Source organism: Typopeltis vanoorti, chromosome 1 (genome assembly GCF_054136105.1).
Source record: "Typopeltis vanoorti isolate ZY-2024b chromosome 1, IOZ_Tvanoo_1.0, whole genome shotgun sequence".
In the NCBI taxonomy this organism is placed as follows: Eukaryota; Metazoa; Arthropoda; class Arachnida; order Uropygi; family Thelyphonidae; genus Typopeltis; species Typopeltis vanoorti.
In genome coordinates, this window is record NC_143549.1 from 166236187 (window position 1) to 166242186 (window position 6000).

The following is a 6000-nucleotide window of genomic DNA, read 5'->3' on the forward strand; positions in this document are numbered from 1 at the left end:
GGTGAATAGTAATGGTACTGCTACGGTTATTTTCACAAATTAACAGTTGATATGTTATACAAATAACATGTTTATATGCGTCATTATTTTTAATAAGTTACATAGGGATAGAACATTAGCATATGTAAAATAATTCCGCTTCATTCTCAAAAATAAAATAAAATAAATAAATGAAATAATTTCATCTCCAAAAAAAACTAGACGAATGTTCCGAGGACAAATGAAGCAGTCAATCTAGTATGTGGAACGAATACTTTTCCATTCACATGGAGAAATTGCATAGAATCAAATAGTTCTTTTCCTGCTTGTCTGATAACGTCTCAATTCTGTTTGACGTAACAGCCAGAATTGCATGCATCGAATGTTACTATCAAGGGAAGGCGGGAATCTCTAGAGAAATAGGAAATTTAGTGCATATGCCACGTGAGTTCTAAGCTATCATCGTATACCTGAGATATACACAAGATTTTTATTCCATAGAATACTTTTTATTCCCGAGTATCCCTGTTTCAATAATAAACTGTTGACTGTGTCAATAACAGTTTGACAATTACTTTAAAAAAAAAAAAGTAATTGTCATTTGCAATCTTTGTCAGTTGTCAAAGATCATTTCATTTGGTCAAAAGTATACCCTACCATTCAAGTTCTCATGTCTGGAGTCGTTCTACCATCTGAGTTCTTTAACAATCAAATATCAAACTGTGAATTATGACTTTTTAGGTGAAATACAGTTAGGGTTAGAAAATCATAGAATAACACTTTTTTTTTTTTTTGGACTTTTTTTTTTTTTTTTTGCTAACGATAGTCTGATTATATTCACATGTCCGAATGCAGTTAAGGTAATGTGTAAGTATGGAATTTCGAAAGTTGTGAAGAGGAGCAACCATTACTCACAAAATGATATCCTAACTCTCAGCTATAGGAACAATAAGTGGTAAACCACCATTATTCAGATGACAAAAAGCAGGTTCCCCTTCTTCTGGTCAGCAATTCCAAATATGGGCGACTTTTATTGTCAGATATAACTAATCTCATTATTCTATAAACAATGTAAATATGAATCAAGCCGCTTTATAAAGAGTTCAAAAATAAGAAATAATTGATCCCAGGCATTAAAACAATTAAAGCTATAATATTAATAGAAAAAACTCTCACTTACCACTACTTTCTAGTATCTACTCTCTCGCGTATTTATTTTCGACCACTCCTATCTCTTGAGTAGATCTTCGGGTGCCGCTGTAATGTGTTATCTGTGTGTTCATGGGATTTTTAATCCAATGAAAACATATACAGCCACAAAACATTTTTTGAATTGTCTCCCTGAAGGCATCTCGGAAGTCTCTGTTGAAATAAGCATAGATGAGCGGATTTAAGGACGAATTAAAGTACCCTATCCAGAAGAGTATTTCTATGACTATCTCGGGACACTCGCAAGCTTTGCCACACATCGTGATCGAAATATACCACAAGAAAAATGGCAACCAGCAGAGGATAAATGCTCCCATTATAACCCCGAGTGTTTTTGCAGCTTTGTGTTCTCTTTTCATTTTGCTGATGGTCCTTTTCATTGGAGTGGACTGGCTGCTTTCGGGATCGTATCCACAAGAATTACGAGGAGTTGGAGAGAGAGCTGTAGTGCTTGTACTATTGACAGTTCCGCTTCGGGTACTGTCATGAGTTCCTCCAGAACATACTTGTGTCCTATAGAGCATTTTTTCTTGTCGAGAAGCCTCCAGGTAAATTTTCCAGTAAGTGAACAGCATAATAAAGCAAGGAATCCAAAAAGAGACACAGCTGGACACAACGCAGTACGGCTTATTGACCACAAACGCGCATTTTTCTGGCTCTGATTCCCGCTGCTTGAGATGTTCTGCCGTAGTGTACCATCCTAAGAAAATAGGAATAAATGATATGAGACCCGAAGACAACCACACACAGCTAAGCATAATAACTACGGTCGTTGTAGTGATCTTATTAGGATATTCTAGAGGTTTCATAATAGCGTAGTAACGATCTACGCTTATACAACACAAATGCATAATGGAAGCAGTGGAAAAGAGAACATCGCAAGAGTTCCAGAAGTCACATAGTGGTCGACTGAACAGCCATTTCTTAAATATTGACATACTAGCACTGAACGGCATTACACATACAGCGACCAGGATATCCGCACAGGCTAACGACACTATAAAGTAATTAGTTGTAATACGAAGTTTGTAATGTCGAAACACGCTCACTATAACTAAAAGATTTCCAAACACAGCGCTGAAAGTAATAAAACCCATAACAAACGATTTAACGATGAGGTCAGTTACATTATTCCAGTCCTCTTCTTTGGCATTGTCGATTGTACTTGTCCATAGACTTTCATTCAAAACTAGAAGCTCATGCTGCCTATCGTACACTGTATCAGTCATCGCGCTTGTGATTTACTCTTCCTTTGTCGGCACCTCATTAGGGAACTGCATTCATTCACAGCACGTGGAGTTAACTATCCTATCTCAACTCGTATTCCATTCCCAGATCGAAAGAGGTACATCATTTCTTGTAGGGGGAGCCTTGTTTCCCATTAACGTCCGTGAATCTTCTAACTGCAGTGTTCCACGTGCAAACCCTACATTCCTTCTCTATGTACTGTAATGGGTTCGATAGAAGAGAGAGAGAGAAAAAGATCTCGGCTCTTTTTGCGCATGCGTGGTTTCTAGTTACGCAGACCGCGCCAAATCGAAGAGTCCTTGAAGCGCGCGCATCAATACAGGTGTCCTAATGTTTCGTGCTTTAAATACAGGAGTAAGATAGAATAGTTGCATTTTTAAGGGTTCTTTTTGTCGGAGAGTGTAAAGGACGTAAACAATTACTTGAATTAATTTTCAGTTTATATCAGTTCAACTGCTGATGTTAAGATAGTTCAGTTAGAACTGGTGTACAGCAGCTTATGCAGTTAGAGATAAATGCAGCATTTAAATCAATGTTTAATCTGAAGAAACAGCAGCGGTAGCAGCATTAAACAATCGGTAGATGTTTCCTTGTTGGAGAAAGGGCTAGTTGTTGTTCCCCCTTTCTCCATCGGTGTACATATATGTATTATCTATTCGCAAATAAATATAGAATACAATTTACGCCAACAGTAAGGAATTATGCGCTTATAACCAGACTGCATTTAGTAACACTATGAAATCTGAAAAATAATCAGTCCTTTTTCCTGTTTGAATACTTCATCCTTTTAACAGGACGATGGCGTTTTTTTTTTTTTTTTCTTTTTGCGAGCATTTCAGAACTTCAATTATATCTGAGCTCTCTAAACTTTTTTTTTTTTTTTTGCAATACACATGCTAAGAAATTCCACAAAATTCCAAACGAAAACATCAGTCTATGTTAGAAGTCATATAGTATTGTTATTTTGAACATTATACACAGACATTAACCCGTAGCTACCTTCTACATGTATCTGTCTGACACCGGAAACAAGTTAATCATCTGACATGAGACCCATGTGATAATCACATGTTCGACTATATCCTATTAATTTTTTTTTTAATTACTAAAAGAATTTATTCTAAAACTATAATTACGAATTTGAAGCACACAAGTTTTGTTTTAAATAATTTTACACAAATAAAAAAAGTATAGGAATGTTAAAATTATGCGGCCTACTTTTTATTTTTTTAAGAATTTATTTTAAATATTTATTTTATTTTTTTAAAGAATTTCAATGATAACAAGCGTTGAATAAAAAGTTACATCTTGATGACTAAGTTATTTAAAAGAATATAAAACATTCCTTTATTTCGCTTAGTTAAACTAATGTTAGCGTGAATTCTGTTTTAGAGGTCAGGTTCTGAAGATGTACAACATAAATAAATTGCTTCAACTCTCCTTCAATCCGTTATTATATCATTGCAATTTTATCTACTTTGCAAAATTCATTGATCGATGAGGAAGTTATAAAAGTCTAAAGTCGTTTTCTTTTTTCCTTTTTTAAAGAAAACTAAGCGATTCATCATAAGAAATATCCTATCTGCTTTATACAATACACACGCTCCCCTAACTCCTCCTCTCTCTCTCTCTCTCTCTCTTACGGGATCTTCTTTTATGCATACAGATCATAGAGAGAGAGAGAGAGAGAGAGAGAGAGAGAGAGACTCTGCTTTTAAGTTTCCATAGTTACGCACTAAACTGATTCCGAAGAAAACAGGATTTTTTCCGATTGGTTTTTATTGCACGGAGAATAGACGATATGATTTCGTAGTTGTCTTACGGCTCACTACTAGCTCCACCAGAGCATTCTCCATTGAGTAATGTTTGCGTTAAGATACTGAAACTTTCTGATGCCTTACTTAAGACAAGAGATTTTGTAAAGTCTGTCTGTCTGTATTTGTATAGAAACCACGAAATGAAACTACGTAAAATTTCTGAAACTTCTGCTTTTTGGAGCAAACTTCAATTTAAAAAAAAAAAAAAAACTTCTGAATATTGAAAAACTTTTAATGAATCAAAATTATAAGTACATGATAAAAAAAAGTATGTTTTATACATGAAATATTTACTGACATACTGCAAAACCCTTTAGTGAGAGAGTTTTGAGAGCTCAAGTGGCACAATAAATGCTCTCTCTCTCTCTCTCTCTCTCTCTCGGTGTATAATGTTAGGTATAATAGTTGCGTCACTGGTGCGTAAATGCCATAAAATTTACTATTACTATATAAATTTACTATTTACAACATAAAAAAATTAATAAGATTTCATGTACATATTACCAGTGTATAAAATAATACCACTGACTACGATGCGAAAATCGCAATCAGTAATAGTGGCTATTTACACTTCAGTGGCAACCTTGCCTAAATGCCTGAGTCATATTATGTCCGAGTTCAGATTTTTCAGTATTAATTCTTGATTTCGAACAACTAACACAGATGAGGACACCACCAGCCAGTGGTGTCACCGTGAAGCTAAATATATGCAGTGCTTAAAAATCTGCAACTGAGACTCAAATTTCAGTTATGTTTCAGTATTTGGTTATAATGAAAAGTAGTAAGGCGTATATACTTATATAATGCGTGTTATCCAGCCATTTTTTTTCTTCTGTTTTGGGGAATGAAAAAACGCTATTTTTTCAAGAGGAAAATCCTGTCGCTTCTGTATGATAGTTAACTCGCGTTCATTTTCAAAGTCCTTATAAAAGTTCCTCGTGTCCTAGTTTAGATTCGAATGCGTTTTTCAAACCGAAGAGAGCTGCATCATTCTCGCTACGGTAACGCTTCGTGTTGCTGGAAACTAAACTATCTTATAATTATGTATTTATCCGCTCAAAGTGCGAGCCGTGTGTTTATTTGCATACAGACGCCTGATTCCTACTAAAGTTCGGAAGTGTCAATATATCTGCGGAAATAGCCCGCAGTTAATAAGATCCACTTATATATTGTATTCTTCCTCCTCCACTTTTCTGTCAATACACCAATATTAGCTTGAACCCTAATTTTAAGTCAAGTTTCATTATTAATAAATGTGATGAACCCACAAGAGATTTGTTATCTAGAATCTGAGGGTAAAAAGTTTGCAAATATTTATAGATTTATTCTTCTGTCAAAAATGTTTGATATATATTTAGGAAGCTGTTTTTAATAACATTACCTATACTATCCAACCAAAAATTATAGGACTCTTATGAATGCATAAAAATCAATAAAGAAGAATTAGCGATTTGCTAGAAAACCATTTCGATCTTTTATGGCGAAAGATGAGTACAAAGAAAAAAGTTAACAGCCTTATTTAATAGGAAATCATAATTGGATGTCATGAGAGAACATTTTATGTGCTACTGCGCAGCAAATTAGCATTCGCAAGTCCATTTGACAACGTACTGAAGAAATAACGTCTACAAGAGACAGTGAACCTAAGATATGGCAAGGTAAATCTAACATATCAACGGACAGGAAGTGATTCATCTAGAGCATGGGTCGCCAAAGTTATTTGCCCTTCGACCCTTTCAAGAGTTTC

General features: G+C 34.9%; 1 pseudogene; it reads right to left on the reverse strand.

The window, feature by feature from the left end:
* Nucleotides 1–1175: 1175 nt before the first annotated feature.
* LOC150110615 (octopamine receptor beta-2R pseudogene) lies at nucleotides 1176–2417 on the reverse strand (annotated as a pseudogene).
* Nucleotides 2418–6000: the final 3583 nt, after the last annotated feature.